This window comes from Asterias amurensis, chromosome 3, assembly GCF_032118995.1.
Source record: "Asterias amurensis chromosome 3, ASM3211899v1".
NCBI classification, from domain to species: Eukaryota; Metazoa; Echinodermata; class Asteroidea; order Forcipulatida; family Asteriidae; genus Asterias; species Asterias amurensis.
Window position 1 is genome coordinate 11,497,929 of NC_092650.1, and position 18,198 is coordinate 11,516,126.

At 36.7% G+C, this 18,198-nt stretch overlaps 1 long non-coding RNA gene across 1 annotated transcript; it reads left to right on the forward strand.

Moving 5' to 3' along the window:
* Positions 1-4: 4 nt before the first annotated feature.
* LOC139935448 (uncharacterized) lies at positions 5-13,728 on the forward strand. Its single transcript, XR_011785810.1, has 5 exons — positions 5-74; positions 1,001-1,073; positions 9,632-9,783; positions 10,465-10,586; positions 12,243-13,728. It is a non-coding gene; the product is annotated as an uncharacterized lncRNA (long non-coding RNA).
* Positions 13,729-18,198: the final 4,470 nt, after the last annotated feature.

Here is an 18,198-nt window from a genome sequence, read left to right on the forward strand (position 1 = left end):
AAAAGCTCATAGTAGAATGAGCTCATAGTGTTTGAGTTCTGCTCAGATGTTGTCTGGCCACAAGGGATGTTAAGGTAAAACTGCTTTGAATTATCGTGACAACTAACCATTAGTGAAATATTAGGACAAAATTATGAAAAGGCATCAGTTTAGACGGACACGGGTACAGATACAACAGGAGAATACATACCTAAGTATTGGTTAGCTTGTTCTGCTGTATTGTCTCCATGAATTGTATCATATGCTTATAGAGTGACAGCGAATACAAAACACTGTACTCAAAATGTTTTGCCCCTCACGTTTACATGACTACACTGTTCTTTGTACTCTCACTGAGCGTTACTCTCTCGTCCAGGAAATACAATTGCACAAATTGATAAGTCTCACTGTCTTTTAGAATCCTTGCATTTCAGTAATGGTTGCCTTACGGTTGGTAATCGATGGTATCTGCAGACAACACTGGTTCACAATGACCATTGGTCCATGTACAAAAAGCGTGGTTTTAACATTACTAAAGAATGATCCACACAGATTTATCTTGGCCCTAAATTGTGTTTTTTCCTGCTCTTTTGAAAAACAACATTTTTTTTCCTCCACTAATATACGAACAACGGTTTACAAACTATAGATAGCATTTTATTGGGACCCTATGCGTTTTGTATGTGTAAATGTAAAAAGAGGTAGCTTCAAGATGATATACAGGTAGGGGGCATGAGAGCACAATGGCACAGTTTGTGTTATCACCAAACCACAGGTTAAAAACAAAAATCTTATTGAAAAACAGAGGGGTTTGATCTTAAAAGAACAAAAGCAACACTCCTGTCAGGAACAAGTTTTTGTGGAAAGTCAAATACTACCCTACTACGTGGAAAAGAACATTTATGGGGGCATCAGTTCATACTGTTGTAAATCTGTTTTGATGGCTGTTATCCTTGCTCTTCACAAAAATCTGTTAAAAATCCAGGTCAGTTAAATCTATGTTTAAAATCTTTATTTGCAGATATGTTTGATCATCATTATTTGTGTCAAGGTCGGTTCTGCACTCAAGCTTGCAAGAAGAAGATTAGACTCAGGTCAGTGCATTGTATCAATGAGAATGGGTCGTTTTATTGTTTACACGTAATTTACACGATGTGGTTAAATGGACCATGCAATCGGCACAGAAAACATTATATCAAAGATATCATGAGAGGCGTTGTTTGGAGATGATGGAGTCTTCTTTTGTGTGTATGTTGGTGAAGAGAGCAATTCTATGCACGTCAGCACCCCTAAAGAGCGTGCCTATGAAGACACAACTATTTTACTTGCCAAATCTGTAGGTAATATTAGGGAGTTCATGCTTTTGTGGAGAGCTCATGAACCCGAAAAATGTGCAAGGTTGTTTTGGTGTAATTTTAAGAACAAATTTGAAGCTAGGCTCACTCGATTAACATCGTCGATGATGTTCGCGTCGGTTTTTTTTTTTTTTACCGATAGGCATGACCATGAGTCCACAAAATTCATCCATCGAACAACTTTAGTATAAAATTGTGATAGGTCAGACAACTCGTCTGTCGGACAACTAGACAGACTGACAACTCGATAGGTAAGACAACCCAACCTCGAACAACTTGACACTCTGACAACTCGCCGCTTGAATTGTACGCACGGTAAACTTTTTGAGCAAAAAGTTATACAAAATTTCACCAAAACGAGTGGGCACATTTGTCGTGGTAAAGTTTTGTCATAAAAATTTGGGTTTTTATTGGGAAAATAGTTTCCACACCTTGGACTAAAAAAAAGGTTCTACTGGGGCTTTTTTGGGTAATTTGAAACAGTGATAATTACAGAAGGCAAAATGTTTACTGTCGTTGTGTTAACAAAAAAATGTGATGTACATGTATGTCTATGTTTTCCCTGCTGCCTGCTCAGCTTTTTTGGCATGAAAATCCGTAATCCAAGTAACTAAGAAAAGCTGGCCTCACATATAAAAATAAAACATGTGTTCAGAAACTTTATAATTACATATAGTTACATGAAAAATAACAAATTTACATACATGTACTTGAATAACTGAAAAATCAACAGGTTGTTTCTTGAATAATAACAAACTACTGAACACAAGACAAGGTTTACAAAAGTAATATGGCTAGAAAGAGTGTTTCTTAAGCTTTAAATTGATACATAACTTGTTCTAACATGCGCCGGTCAACAACAAAGTGTTTCATTTCAAAATTTTCTCTGTCCAAAGGTCAAAAATTCACATGAAAACATCAAACCCATGTGCTGTGGAAGCACTTACCTCTTCCTTTGAAAAATTTACACTGCTATAGATGTGATTTCTCAGCCAAAGCATAATAGTCAAAACTGTCATGAAACTCAGGGAAATGTGTGTGTGACTGTAGCACAGGGATGTGGGATACATTTTTAGTATGAAGACGGCCAAAGGGGTTAAACTTTGAAGAACAAAAAATGCAAAAAAAAATCCTACAGGACATCCTCTAGGTCGGCATTTGTAGTGGGTTCTCTACGCTCTTCCTCAGAGAACCTCTTGGCCAAACATTGCACTGTCTTTAAGCTGGTTCACTACTCGTTTTCTGCTGCTCAAAATGTATGGAACTCACTACCATCACATTTTCGCCATGCAACTATACTCGGACAGTTCCCAAGAAAGTACCGGAGACTCATTTTTACCAAAATGCTTGACTGGTGTCTCATATGAAAGAATTTGTGAAAACAATCACTTTCAAATGGTAAAAAAAACAATGAGACCGAACGTTGAATTTAATTGGTATTTTAACTTGCTGCCCTGAAAAGCTCATAAGAGATAATGCCATTATTATTTGGATGTTTTATGAAAATTAAGTTATTTACCATGGGGTTTTCTTGGTCGACAGAATCTCAGTCACCTTGTGATCATAGTCAAAGGAGGATATGACCGCAGTGTCGTTACTCTCCTCGGCTTACGTGATGTGGTTGGATTTGGTTCATGAGGTTGGAGCTCAGATGGTGACATTCTGTTGCCTGTGGTTGTTTTTTGGTAGGGCCTTCTTGAGGATCGCAAGATATGGGTTTTGTTTGTGGTTTCTCGGTACTGTTGTCTGGCCTTCTTGACGGATTTAAGGATCTGCATACAGACTTGATAGGTTAAAGGTTAGGGTTTGCTTTAGGGCTTAGGTATAGGTAGGGGTTGACTGTGATCATGTCCACTTCTGATCACGACCTCAAGGTAATTCTGTCGACCTACACTTTCAGACGTTTACCAATAAACCCCACTGCGGCCATGGATCATTCTTCAACACCAATTCAAGCAACAACTTAGTCACTATCAAAAAGGACGCTCACGTCAGTCAATCTGGCATTCTTCTTTTTACAATAGCAAATGGGAGAAGGCAAGATTGATATGGACAGAAATTACGATGAATACCAGTTCAGTGCAATTTCGATGAGGAAACAAACAAAGCCTCAAGTTGTGTACATGCTTTGTTGCAATTTGTGTGGGTCGTATACACTTTCTTGGGAGCTCCTGGTATATGGGGTTTATTTATCAAGAATAGGTCTTCAAATTTTTCATTTTGCAAAAAGTAACAAATGTAAAAATTCATTTGTTGATTTTTATTTATTCAATTTTTTTTTCAAATTTGTATGCATTCTTCATTTAAAGCAGTCGCACAGCATCGGTGAACAACATTGTCCAAATGCCTGCACTTCAGGTATCACAACTTACATATATAAAATAACAAACCTGGGAAAATTTAGGCTCAATCACTCATTGGAGTCGGGAGACAATAACAGGTAATTCCACCCTTGTTTCCGCACGTTTCACCATTAACTTCTGTAAGCCTTGTAAGTTATCTGTAAATCTGTGAACTTTAAATTTCTGTTCTGTTTAGAAAGTGTCCAATAGCTTTAAAGACATTGAACACTATTGGTAATTGTCAAAGACCAGTTTTCTCACTGTATCTCAACATATGCATAAAAAACAAACCTGTAATAATGTTAGCTTGACACGGTTGTCAGAGTGGTACCCTAGTTACACAAAGTTATCTGCTTTCAGATGCTTGATTTCGAGACCTTATACTCTAAATCTGAGGTCTCGAAATCAAATTCATGTAAAACTACTTCTAAGCGAAAACTTCTTCACTTCATCAGAGGGAGCCGTTTCTCACAATGTTTTATACTATCAATGTCTCCCCATGACTCGTTACCAAGTGAGGTTTTATGAGAATAATTATTTTGAGTAATTATCAATAGTGTCAAAAACTTCAAATGCGTTCAGCACAGTACTCAAAGTAAACCGTGGGGGCCTGTTGGATGTTTGTACGCGCTAAAAAAAGGGAGTTTTTAACCTCTTTCCCTTTGTTTCAGTTAATCATACCACTTTGTGTTTCTCCTTGTACATTATTTGAACTAACGGTTCTATGAACATGGACTTTCAAAGTAGTAAAGCATAGCTTATGCTCTTTTCAGATGTATAAAAAAATGCCAAGTGTAAAAAAAACTACTCATTTTGCTTGAACACATCCCATAATGGCATACGGAGACCACCAGCAAAGATCGCAGTACTGAAAATTTACAAACTGTGAAAATACAATGCAGGGTGATTAGGGTGGATCCACTCTCAGCCCCTTTCTGTCCCGATAAATGCGACCCTACTCGGCCAGAGTCATCGTCAATACTATTCCACATTCATTAAATCCCTACCAACCGAACCTTCCCAAATTCACCACACCTACATTCCTACATACCATGTTCTCAATGTGCCACTTCACAATACCCAAACCAAACCAAAAATCAAGTCCAAATAAGGAACTCTCTGAACCTAGACATTTTTTTACTGCTGGTGCCAAAATACAACTTAAAAAGAACTGGGCTGCTTGACCAACTCTCCGCAAACTAAATAGAGACTATAGAATTTCGCGCTACCAAAAACCAAACAAGTTACACCAAATGGTAACACTTTTACACGCAGGCTCCAACCTTTCATCTTCGGCAGTCAGCGAGGCATTTTCGGCTTCAGACTATGCATAAATAACTCACTATCTGCTTACCACTGATGAGTCCATCCATTCGGCTTTAAAGTGTCCTTTTGGTTAAAAATCTTTGTTCTGACATCTGGTTAAAGTGTTTGGTCAAGGTCTTGGTTTAAAGCCATTATACACTTTCGGTAAACGGTGTTGTCCAAGTCCCACACTTCGTGTATCACAACTTATATATAAAATAACAAACCTGTGAAAATTTAGGTTCAATCGGTCATCGGAGTCGGGAGAAAATAGCGGAAAACCCACTCTTGTGTCCGCACGTTTCGCCGTGTTATGACATGTGTTTAAAATAAATCCGTAATTCTCGCTATCGAGAATTGATATTGTTTTACTGTTTTCTCAAAAAGTAAAGCATTTTATGGACTAATATTTCAAGAGAAGTCTTTCACCATTACCTTCTGTAAACCCTGTAAATTATTTGTAAATCTGTGAACTTTAAAAAAAATTTCTGTACCGAAAGTGTATAATGGCTTTAAGTGGTAAGGCTAGGTTTAGTGTTAGGGTGGGGTGAGGGTTAGGGTAGGGTATGGGAGGGTATGGGTTTGGGCTAGGGTTAGGTTGGGCTAGGGTACGTAGGTTAGATCATTGGGGTGTCAGATCATTGATGTGCTAACTGATTGATTTGGATACACTAAAAAGGTCATGAATTGCAGCATGGACTCGCACTTGTATCGACGAACCAATCCCTTTGCAGGTAATAATTGTTTTTCAATATTTAGCATGCGAATCCACACAACACAATCAACATAAGCAAATCTGAGAAGGTATGTTCATCATCAAGGACCAAATTTGGTCATTGCTTAGCAAACAGCAAGCAACTAAATTTTCCAGCAAACATTGTTATGATCCTGGACAGTCAAGTTAGAGCATGCCAACAGCACTGGAATACATTTAATCTGATAATCATTGAAAAGCGCAATACCTACATGTAGACCACTGTCCAATACATCTGGCTTTCGCGCAGACACATGCAAAACAGCAGCAAATGATCAGTTCCCTGTTGCCACTAACGGTACATAGCTACAACGCGTCATGGGCTTGGAGAATCACATGGGTAAATTAGGTTTAACTCTAACCCGAATTCAAAAACCACGAACAATTGAATATATTCTTTGTGTTGACATAACGTCTGTTTGACCTGTACTTTTAGTCATTAAAGTGCGCGTCCCGGTTGACCTTTGTCATGCCCGTGTGCCACACAGACATTTTTGTCACTCCAAGCTAGTCAATGTCTTGCCCTCTAGCGGCAAATTACACAAAAACTGGCGCTACAACCAAAAAGCTATTTTCATAGTATATTCCCACGAAAATTAGTATGTTACTGACCTATTTTATAGACCTTGCTTATATTTTAGAACTGGGCTGTTATCGTGACTTATTTTTGTAAAAAATTAAAGGAACATTACAAAATTGTTTTTGCTAGCTAAAAAGTTGTTGTCAGTGTCAGCACTTTATGTATCTACCACAAACATAAACTGACAAACCTGTAGAAGTTTGAGATCGGTCAGCCATCGGAGTCACATGAAAATAGTGGCAAAAAGGACTAAAAATTTTGCATTGCATCTGATGCAAAACAAAAATGAAAAAAACTCTCACTGAGTGATGAACCCTAAAATCTTTATGAGCTTAATTTGGTTGAGCTGTTTTAATTCTGCTTCAAGATTGTTTGTTTTAGTAGTTGGCTTTCTGAATAAACTCCAGCAACTTAAAGGATCATTACAGAACTTGGTTTTTACTAACAAAACCATTGAGCTCAATTAAGACCAAATTCGAAGCTAGTCTCGCTCGACTAACATCGTCGATGATGTTCGCGTCGGTTTGTGATTTTTTACCGATAGGCATGACCACGAGTCCACAAAATTCATCCATCGAACAACTTTAGTATAAAATCGCGATAGGTCAGACAACTCGTCTCTCGGACAACTAGACAGACTGACAACTCGATAGGTAAGACAACCCAACCTCAAACAACTTGACACTCTGACAACTCGCCGCTTGTATTGTACGCACGGTAAATTTTTTGAGCAAAAAATTATACAAAATTTCACCAAAACGAGTGGGCACATTTGTCGTGGTAAGTACTCCCCACAAAAAAGCTACTGTAAGTGACATCGGGGGAAAGTTTTGTCATAAAAATGTGGGTTTTTATTGGGAAAATAATTTCCACGCCTTGGACTACAAAAAAGGTTCTACTGGGGCTATTTTGGGTAATTTGAAACAGTGTTTACTGTCTTTGTGTTAACAAAAAAATGTGATGTATATGTCTAATGTTTTCCCTGCTGCCCGCTCACCTTTTTGGCATGCGAATCCGTAATCCAAGTAACTAAGAAAAGCTGGCCTCACATATAAAAATAAAAGTTGTTTTCAGAAACTTTATAATTATATATAGTTATATGAAAAATAACTACTGAACACGAGACAAAATTTACAAAAGTAATATGGCTAGAAAGAGTGTTTCTTAAGCTTTAAATTGATACATAACTTGTTCTAACATGCGACGGTCGACAACAAAGTGTTTCTCTGTCCAAATGTCAAAAATTCACATGAAAACATCAAACCCATGTGCTGTGGAAGCACTTACCTCTTCCTTTGGAAAGTTTAGACTGCTATAGATGTGATTTTTCAGCCGAAGCATAATAGTCAAAACTGTCATGAAACTCGGGGAAATGTGTGTGTGACTGTAGCACAGGGATGTGGGATACATTTTTAGTATGAAGACGGCCAAAGGGGTTAAACTTTGAAGAAATAAAAGGCAAAAAAAACCTCCTACAGGACATCCTCTAGGTCAGCATTTGTAGTGGGTTCTCTACGCTCTTCCTCAGAGAACCTCTTGGCCAAACATCGCACTGTCTTTAAGCTGGTTCACTACTCGTTTTCTGCTGCTCAAAATGTATGGAACTCATTACCATCACATTTTCACCATGCAACTACACTCGGACAGTTCCCAAGAAAGTACCGGAGACTCATTTTTACCAAAATGCTTGACTGGTGTCTCATATGAAAGAATTTGTGAAAACAATCACTTTCAAATGGTAAAAAAACAATGAGATCGAACGTTGAATTTAATTGGTATTTTAACTTGCTGCCCTGAAAAGCTCATAAGAGATAACACCATTAAGTTGGATGTTTTATGAAAATTTACCATGGGGTTTTCTTGGTCGACAGAATCTCAGTCACCTTGTGATCATAGTCAAAGGAGGATATGACCACAGTGTCGTTACTCTCGTCGGCTTACAAGATGTGGTTGGATTTGGTTCATGAGGTTGGAGCTCAGATGGTGACATTCTGTTGCCTGTGGTTGTTTTTTGGTAGGGACTTCTTGAGGATCGCAAGATCTGGATTTTGTTTATGGTTTATCGGTACTATTGTCTGGCCTTCTTGACGGATTTAAGGATCTGCATACAGACTTGATAGGTTGAAGGTTAGGGTTTGCTTTAGGGCTTAGGTATAGGTAGGGGTTGACTGTGATCATGTCCACCTCTGATCACGACCTCAAGGTAATTTAAATTCTGTCGACCTACACTTTCAAACGTTTACCAATAAACCCCACTGCGGCCATGGATCATTCTTCAACACCAATTCAAGCAACAACTTAGTCACTATCAAAAAGGACATTCACGTCAGTCAATCTGACATTCTTTTTTTTACAATAGCAAATGGGAGAAGGCAAGATTGATATGGACAGAAACTACGATGAATACCAGTTCAGTGCAATTTCGATGAGGAAACAAACAAAGCCTCAAGTTGTGTACATGCTTTGTTGCAATTTGTATGGGTCGCATACACTTTCTTGGGAGCTCCTGGTATATGGGGTTTATTTATCAAGAATACGTCTTCTAATTTTTCGTTTTGCAAAAAGTAACAAATGTAAAAATTCATTTGTTGATTTTTATTTATTCAATTTTTTTTTCAAATTTGTATGCATTCTTCATTTAAAGCAATCACACAGCATCGGTGAACAGCATTGTCCAAATGCCTGCACTTCAGGTATCACAACTTACATATATAAATTACACCATTAACTTCTGTAAGCCTTGTAAGTTATCTGTAAATCTGTGAACTTTAAATTTCTGTTCTGTTTAGAAAATGTCCAATGGCTTTAAAGACATTGGACACTATTGGTAATTGTCAAAGACCAGTTTTCTCACTTGGTGTATCTCAACATATGCATAAAAACCAAACCTGTAGTAATGTTAGCTTGACACGGTTGTCTGAGTGGCGAGAAAGAAAAAGCACCCTAGTCACACAAAGTTATCTGCTTTCAGATGCTTGATTTCGAGACCTTATAAATCTGAGGTCTCGAAATCAAATTCATGTAAAACTACTTCTAAGCAAAAACTGCTTCACTTCATCAGAGGGAGCCGTTTCTCACAATGTTTTATACTATCAATGTCTCCCCATGACTCGTTACCAAGTGAGGTTTTATGAGAATAATTATTTTGAGTAATTATCAATAGTGTCAAAAACTTGCGTTCAGCACAGTACTGAAAGTAAACCATGGGGGGCCTGTTGGATGTTTGTACGCGCTAAAAAAAAACCAATAAACCTAAAGGGAACAGACTGGGCAAATTTTTCTTTGCTCAATTCCCCATTCTTTATTTTACTTGTAGGAGTTGTTGAGACTATGACACTCTGAGATGTATGAGAAAATTTGCGGACAGGCACCACAGCAGTAAGGCCTCTTGTAAGAGACTCGAGCCCATAAAGTACGATTGAAACTTTACTGCAGTGAAATCTTTGTCATCGTCCTGCAACATACCAGGTCAGTTGTTGTCAATCTTTTGTTATTTTATCTATAAATAAATTTGCTACACTCCAGTACTGCTAACAAATAGGTTTTACAGTTACTGAACTCCTGTGTTGAAGCTTTGCGTCCAGAATTCAAACAGTTTCAATTTAATTATTTAGTCGCCAAAACAAACACCTTGAGGTGTGATTTTGAATGATCCTATTTGGATATCTAAATTAATCCTGTGAGTGACACGTTCTATGTTGAAGACTATATAAGCCCTTTGAAGCCCTTTATAACGATGCATCAAGATAGAGCTACTGGTTCCCTCTCAATGTTTTTGAAGCTTGTGGTATGCTAATTGCTTGCAGTTTGGGGTCATTATAAAAAAACAACTCAGCTATCAAGCCCTATGTTAACGGTCACCCTTTTTTGTCAACCTCTTTGTTCGGCCGGGGAGTGTCAGTCACAGCCATACAGCTGCAGTGTAGCCAGGCATCACACACTGGGTGAGATATCTTGACACATGACAGTTATTGGTTGTATGGCTTTTGACTTTCACCCCAAACAAAAATATTTTTAAAAAGAGGAGACTGCCAACATAGGGCTAGATGACGCAGTTGGTAGAGCGCCAGCTCGTTGATCTGGAGGTCTTTGGTTCGAGTCCCAATTTAGTCACTTTTGTTTTTCAACCCCAAATCATTTTCTTCACAGGTCTGTAAGAGGCATATGACCAGACAAGCAAGCACAAAAGAAAACAAGATACGCATGATTGAAAAACCTCTTCAGTTGTTCATATTCTGCTAAGATGTTGCCTAGCAACAAGGGACGCTCAGGTAATACTGCTAAGAATTATCATGACAACAAATCATTGTGTGAAAGATACATGTAAAACCAACATTGAAAGGGAGAGCAGTGTAGACAGACTCATGAGCAGGCCTAGAATTTCATGTTTGAACATGTTGAAAGGACAAAGAAAAGAGCACTTCCATTTGATACTTACATAAATATTATGCACAATTTCAATCCTCTCATGGATGTCAACAAACTTATGAGGGACTTTTTTAATAAGTCCTGTTGCTAAGACACACAACTGAGTCTGATTCTATATCATATTTAAACTAAGGTCATGAAATAATAAGTGTAATAATTAGCTGAAACTAATTAATTAACTTTCTTATTTATTTTGACATGAGAACATTAATTACTAATAGTTAGCTTACAAGGTAGTTGCATATCAAAGCACTTTTGCAAATAAATAATTATGTTATAAGTCTTGCTTGAAGTATGACACCATGTGACCTTTACTTCAAATTTCGTAATTCAAAAGTTCATTACTCATGAATAGTGCTGGGCGAATAGTGAAATTTTGTTATTCGGATACCGCTGGCCAACTATCCGAAATTAACCGGATATTCGAATAGTTTTTTTGCCGCTAGAGGGCGCTATTTAAAAAAAAAAAAAAAAAAAAAAAATTAAAATAATTTTTTTTTTTGCCGCTAGAGGGCGCTGTTCGTTTGTGAATGAGATCTTATGGGCGGATTGATATTAGTTTTAGACAGTGTCACTCGGTTCATTCATAAAAAGGACCGGATCTAATTTAAAGATGGCGATTTGCTTTTTCTTTTGATCGTGATTGACTCTACGTGAAGGAAAACTTTTGTAATCTTTGAACAAATTACGTCAGAAATGTCATTGTTTTAACTCTTCACGGAGGTGAGCATAGTTAAATACTTAATATATGCTGTTTTATGCTGTCTTAATAGAAGTTTCATAAGGATTCAGACAAAACATTCATATCAGTTGTCGCCCGACGTCCGCGGATATGCGGATATTAAAGAATATCCGGTTACTCGGTTGTAATTACAGAATTATCCGGTTTGTAAATAGGTATTCGCGCCTTATGCGGATATCCGGTTAAGAAAAAAAAGGCATTTGCAGTTACGGATAGGAAAACCTATTCGCCATTAACCGGATATTCGAATAATTCGCCCAGGCCTACTCATGAACCAAGATAAATTCATCTTGAAGTGTGTAGGACCCAGTATTTTAGTGGGACGTTAAATCAATGCAAGCTCATTCAGATGGTAATTGTTAAATGCGCGCTAAAAGAAATTTATTATTAATTTTATTTATTTAATACTACAAAATCTGCAGATATGTGAGGCCCAAATGGAAGCACAACAATGTTTTTGAATAGGTTCACTGCACTCCTTTTCCATCATCTTCTACTTCCCCTTCTCAATCTTTTTTTTTTACTGGTATCCATAAATGTTCATAGTCATATGCCATACTACTGGTCAGCACTCAATTCGTGTACAATCTTCTAAGAGAACAGCGTGCCGACCAAGAGAGGCCATCAGCAAATCTCTGTCGCAGAGTCTGTTGCACATTCAAATACCATCCCTATCAACTCCGGAGAACTTGCAACTTCATAAAATAGTGTCCAGTGCCTTTAAAGTTTTTGTTTGTGGTTTTGTTTATTATTACAGGTTACTATACCTCATACATATTCATGATCGAGAGTCAGGTTCTTACAGCTCAATTCATCATCATGTGCCAGGTGTTAGTTTTGCTATTAGCTGAGAGAATGTTTTTTGCCATGGGCACTAAAACACATTGAGACGGTTGCTGTGAAAAAGGCTGTATACATTTAAAGACATCAGGTGATTTGGGTTAATAAGTTGTGTTATTATGTATTGTACTCTTTCTTTGTTTCACTTATTATAGGCAGTGGACAATATTGGTAATTACTCAAAATAATTATTATCAAAAACCTTTCATAATAGAGGCTCTAAAGGTCCTTCAAGCCTCTTTTATGCATTTGCACCCCATTCACACAGCGCATAGTGCAACATTATTGCAAATGTTGTATTGTGCCGGAGCAGCGGTGTATACTGTATGTGTGTTTGAGGGTAGGTGTAGTGACCCAAACAAGTGTCTAAAAAGCTTCACAAATGATCGTGCAATGTATTATCTTCTTGTGTACTTTCAAGTTAGTGTGTAAACCTTTCGAGGGGCACTTTTAACCATTAAACAATAACACATATCAGACCACAGAAGGTGATGACTTTTTTTCTTGCCACTCCGCAGTTATTTCGCACGCCAATTTGTCATCACCTTGCTTTTTGCTGAAGCAAACATCTAAAATGTTACGTGCCTAAGCTAGCAACCGCTCGTGAATCAGGTTTACGCTTAAGCAATTTTTGTTGCTATGTTAAGCAAACAAATTTTCTTACTGTTAAACAGCCCTATGCCATTGGGCCCTTCACACACACACAGTGCAACATTATTCCAATATGTTATTGGTGTGGCGTGCAGCATTGATTTGGGTGTGCATTTGACGTGTGTTTGTATGGTAGGTGTAGCGAAGTAAACACGTCTGAAATGTTTAAGGAATGATGTACAAAGTATTATCTTCTTATTTTCTCTCAAGTTGTGTAAACCTTCCAAGTGGCGCTTTGAACCATTACAAATAGTACATGGAAGACAGAGAAGGCGTTAACTTTTGTTTTATTGCCACTCTGCATTTATATCGCCCGCCATTTTGTCAGTAGGGGGCCTACCTTCTTCTATTTTGCTGCAGCAAATGATTTACAATCTTGTGTGTGCCGTTTGTTTACGTGCTTAACCTCGTGAAATATGTGTACATCCTCCATGGTTTAAGCGATTATTTTTGCTACGTTAAGCAAAATAAATTGCTAACCGTTAAGCAGCTTTTTGAAATTTGGCCCTGTTCTGTTCAACAGTTGAACAGTCTGTTTTATCAGTTGTTTATCAGTTGTTTAAGTGTGTTATGTTTTTCATTTATTTCCTTGTATTTTGTAACTTAAGTGTCAAGAACAAAAACAGTTTGAAAAGGATTGTTAGACTTGGGTCTCAAAATTATCAGAGAGCCACAGAGAGACTTAACCAAGGTCAGTGAGCGACAGATACTTAAGAGATAATTATGTACTTAGGCAATTGTTTAACAATGACCACCCCCCCCCCCCCCAAATAGATGGAAATTTCTGTTTTGTTACATTCAGACCTGTTCTGAGTGGTTTTTGTTTTGCACTTGTTTTCAACCGTTTTTGTATGCTGGGTGTCAGCTATTTGGAGGTCTGGTTCACCACCGTTTATCTGTTTACACTGTATTTATAAATTGTTTTGTGGTTCTTATTAATGTATATTCAATTAATGTGTTTTATATTTATTCAGTTGTCTGTAATTGCTGTGGTTTCACACAACTCTTACTTACCTGCTTCTTGTCATTGTGCCAAGTAATCTATATATTTTTAACTAATTGTATTTTGTCTACTTCCAGTCGTAACTGTAAATGTTTTATATGAAGCAAGCCAACTGAATTAATTGACTATTGAAGATTATTAAAGTTTTTTTAATTGAATTGAATAGCCTCTGTGCCTTTTGTCAACTTCTTTCTTCAAGAAACAACCTGAGGTTTGACACGCTCATTTTTCGACTGTCACCAAATCTACCACTGTTTTGGACTGTAAAACCGCTCTGGTCAGAGAGTTCAACATTCATGTTTTTGATCCCAACAACAAAGAATCCAAGGTTTTTCTGAACATGCTTGAGGCTGCTGGTTTAAACCAACTTGTGTTTTCATCTGCTCTACCCTAGCTACTCTGTACAAGTACTTGTACACAATAGGCTTGTACACAATTTCAGGCAAACTTTGATAATTTCAGGCACAATTTCATACGTTAAAAAGGCTAAAATTTGATCATTTCAGGCAAAGTTTGATTAGTATACACAAGGTAAAGTTTGATAAGAACACAAGGCTTGAACACGATAGCCTTGTACACCATTTTAGACAAAACTGGATAATTTCATGCAGAATTTGATTATTGTCAATTTAATAAGTACATGTCCACATGGCTTTATACACAATTTCCAGGCATTATTTGATAATTGCAGGTAAAATTTGATAAGTAGGCAAGGCTATTGTACACAATAGCTGCGTACACAATTTAAGGAGAAATTTCACAAGTACACAATGCTATCGCTTGTACACAATAGCCTTGTTCACATTTTCATGCAAATCTTGCTAATTGCCAGGCAGAATTTGCTAATTGACAAAATTTGATAAGAACACAAGACTTTTACCTTGTACACATGTTTAGGCATAAGTACGCAAGGCTATATTGTACACAATAGCTGCGTACACAATTTCAGGCAAAATTTAATCAGTACACAAGGCTATTTATAGTCTTGCAATTTGATAAAGTACACAACTCCTGGCAAAGTTTGATAATTTCAGGCACACAAGGCCTTATACACAATTTAGGCAGAATTTTGGGAGTGGACAAATACAATTTCAAGAAAATTGTTGATATATACAGGCAAAATTTGATGATTACACAAGGCTTGTACACTATTTTAAGGCAAAATGTGATAAGTACACAAGGGTATTACACCGTTGTACTTGTTTTAGGCAGAGTTTAGGGATGTTTCAGACATAATTTTGACATGTTCAGGCGAAATTTGATAAGTGCACAAGTTACTTGTTTTTAGGCAGAATTTTGAGAGTACACATGGCTATAGTCTTGTACACAAGTACACAATTTCAGGAAAAGTTTTGATATATTCAGGCAAAATTTGATAATTTCAGGCAAATTTTGATGATTACACAAGACTACAGTCTTGTACACTATTTAAGGCAAAATGTTTTAAGTATACAAGGCTAGTACACCCTTGTACTTGATTTTAGGCAGAATTTAGGGAGTACACAAGTCTTGCACACAAGTAGACAATTTCATGTTGATATATTCAGGCAAAATTTGATAATTCCAGCAAAATTGATGATACACAAGGCTACAGTCTTGTACAGTATTTCAGGCAAACCTTAATAATTTTAGGCAAACTTTGGTGAAAACACAAGGCTATAGTACACAAGGACAGGTGTCCTAGTTAAGTACACAAGACTGTATACAATTTCAGGCAAAATTTGATTATTTCAAGCCAAAATTGGTGTAGCATGTAGGCCTACACTTTTTCAGGCAAAAATTGTTAATTTCAGGCAAAATTGTTATGGGGCAGAATTTAGGGAGTAACAAGGACACAAGTTCAGGAAAAATTTGATATATTTAGGCAAAATTTGTACACAAGGCTTGTGTACAGTATAGTCTTGTACTTATTTTCAGGCAAAATTTGATAATTTCAGGCAAATTTGATGATTACACAAGGCTACAGTCTTGTACACTATTCCAGGCAAAATGTGATATATAGACAAGGCTATTATACTCTTGTACTTGTTTTTAGGCAGAATTTAGGGAGTACACAAGGCTACAGTCTTGTACACTATTTCAGGCAAAATTTGATAATTTCAGGCAAATTTGATGATTACACAAGGCTACAGTCTTGTACACTATTCCAGGCAAAATGTGATATATAGACAAGGCTACAGTCTTGTACACTATTTCAGGCAAAATTTGAACATTTCAGGCAAAATTTGATGATTACACAAGTACACATCTGGCAAAGTTTGATAATTTTAGGCACACAAGGCCTTATACACACTTTCAGGCGAAACCTGGTAAATACAAATGGCTATAGTAGTGTACACATTAGCCTTGAATAGATTTTTAGGCAAAATTTGATAATTTCAGGCCAAATGTTGATGATAAACAAGGATAATTCGTGTAATTTGACCATTTCATGCAAACTTTGGTGCATACACAAGGCCAGGTGATCTTGTTTAGTACACAATTGTATACAATTTCAGGCAAAATTTGATCGCTTCAGGCAAATTTTGAAAGCACACAAGGCCAAATTCAGGCAAAGTTTGATAACTTCAGACAAAATTTGATCAGTAGGCAGAATTTAGGGGGTACACAAGTACACAATATTAGACAAAGTTTGATATATTAAGGCAAAGTTTGATAATTTCAGGCACACAAGGCTTTATACACACTTTCAGGCAAAACCTGGTAAGTATGTACACAATTTCAGGTCAAATGCGATAATTCCAGGGAAAGTACACAAGGCTTGTTTACTGTATAGTTCTTATTTTCAGGCAAATTTGATCATTTCAAGCAAAATTTGATGATTACACAACGCTACAGTCTTGTAGGCCTACACTATTTCAGGCAAAATTTGATAATTTCAGGCAAAATTTGATAATTTCAGACAAAATTTGATGATAACATTATTTCAGGCAAAATTTGATCATTTCAGGCAAAATTTGATCAGTACACAAGGTTATATAAGTCTTGTACTTGTTTGAAGGCAGAATTTAGGGAGTACACAAGTCTTGTACACAAGTACACAATTTCAGGCAAAATTTGATATATTCAGGCAAAATTTGATAAGTGCACAAGGCTTGTGTACCGTATAGTCTTGTACTTATTTTCAGGCAAAATTTGATAATTTCAGGCAAAATTTGATGATTTCAGACAACATTTGATGATTACACAAGGCTAAGGTCTTGTACACTATTTCAGGCAAAATTTGATAATTTCAGAAAATTTTTGATAATTTCAGACAAAATTTGATGATTACACTATTTCAGGCAAAATTTGATGATTACACAAGGCTTGTACTTATTTTCAGGCCAAATTTGATCAATTGAGGCAAAGTTTGAAGATTACACAAGGCTATAGTTCTGTACACTATTTCAGGATAAGTTTGATAATAATTTCAGGCAAAATTTGATCATTTCAGGCAAAATTTGATGATTAAACAGGTGATGATTACACAAGGCTACTGTCTTGTAAACTCTTTCAGACAAAATTTGATGAGTACACAAGGTTATAGTATGGACTTGTTTTTAGGCAGAACCTAGGGAGTACACAAAGCTATATATAGTCTTGTACTTATTTTCAGGCAAAATTTGATGATTACACAAGGCTATATAGTCTTGTACTTATTTTCAGGCAAAATTTGATCATTTGAGGCAAAATGTGATGATTACACAAGGCTACAGTCCTGTACACTATTTCAGGATAAGTTTGAAAATTTCAGGCAAAATTTGATGATTACACAAGGCTATAGGCTTGTACTTATTTTCAGGCAAAATTTGATCATTTCAGGCAAAGTTTGATGATTACACAAGGCTACAGTGTACTAGTTCAGGCAAAATTTGATAATTTCAGAAAAAAAAAATGATGATTACACTATTTCAGGAAAATTTTTATAATTTCAGGTACAATGTTATCATTTCAGGCAAAATTTGATCAGGTCACAAGGTTATAGTCTTGCACTTGTTTTTAGGCAGAATTTAGGGAGTACACAAAGCTATAGTCTTGTACACAAGTACACAATTTCAGGCAAAAGTTGATGATTACCCAAGGCTATAGTCTTGTACTTATTTTCAGGCAAAATTTGATCATTTGAGGCAAAATGTGATGATTACACAAGGCTACTGTCTTGTAAACTCTTTCAGACAAAATTTGATGAGTACACAAGGTTATAGTATGGACTTGTTTTTAGGCAGAACCTAGGGAG